Genomic DNA, 1,132 nt, shown 5'->3' on the forward strand with positions numbered 1-1,132 from the left:
TAGGTTTAACACAATTTCTATTAAAAATACCAGCAAGATTTTTTTATATAGACAAGATTATTATAAAATTTGTATGGAAAGTCAAAAACACAATTCTTAAAAGTCAGAATAAAATGGGAGGAATCAGTATACCCAGTTTCAAGAATTGTTATGTAGCGACAGTAATCAAGACTTCGCTATAGAAGCAGGTATAGATACATAAATCCATGGAATAGAATAGAGAACTCAGAAATAGACTCACACCAATATATCAAAGTGTTTTTTGACAAACACGCAAAAGTAACTCAATGGAAGAAAGATATTCTTTCCAACAAATGGCACTGGAGCGAGACATATGAACAAAAAAATGACATGTGAACAAAAAAATGAACAAAATATGAACAAAAAGTGACATATAAACAAAATGTATAGGCAAAAATATGAACCACAAGCTAAATGTCACACATTATACAAAAATTAACTCAAAATGGATCATTGAAGTTAGTTGAAACATACATTTATAAAAATTTTAGAATATAAGAGAAAACTTAAGGACCTAGACTTTATGAAGGATTCTTAGGCATGACAACAAAAGCACAATCCATAAAGGAAAAAATGAATAAATTAACAACTTTAATTCTGTGAAAGACCATGAGAAGAGGACGAAAAAATAAGCTATGTTTACAAACAACATATTTGACAAAGTGCTCATATGAAGAATATATAGTGAATTCTCAAAACTCAAAATTAGAAAAAATAAACAACCCCATTACAAAATGGGTAAAAGGTCTACTTGCTTCAGCAGCACATATACTAAAATTGGAATGACACGGACAAGATTAGCATGGCCCCTGCACAAGAAAATAGGTAAAAAGCACAGAGTCTTCTCACCAAATAAAATGTATAATTAACAAATAAGCACATGAAAATATGTTCAATATCATAAGACATTAGGAAAATGCAAACTTAATCAACAAAAAGATATTACTGCACATTTATTAGAATGGCTAAAGAAAAAAAATGACAGATGATACTTGTGAGGATGCAGAGAAACTGAATCTCATACATTGCTGGTGGGAATGTGAAATCTCACAGCCACTCTGGAAAACAGGTTGGCAGTTTCTTAAAAACTACATATTGCAATTACTCTATG

The 1,132-nt window shown here is 30.4% G+C and overlaps 1 pseudogene; it reads left to right on the forward strand.

The window, feature by feature from the left end:
- The first annotated feature begins 772 nt into the window (after positions 1-772).
- On the forward strand, positions 773-865 carry LOC116531957 (annotated as a pseudogene).
- The last annotated feature ends 267 nt before the right edge of the window (positions 866-1,132 follow it).

This window comes from Sapajus apella, unplaced genomic scaffold (genome assembly GCF_009761245.1).
Source record: "Sapajus apella isolate SASKATOON/1434 unplaced genomic scaffold, GSC_monkey_1.0 scaffold73, whole genome shotgun sequence".
Lineage (NCBI taxonomy): Eukaryota > Metazoa > Chordata > Mammalia > Primates > Cebidae > Sapajus > Sapajus apella.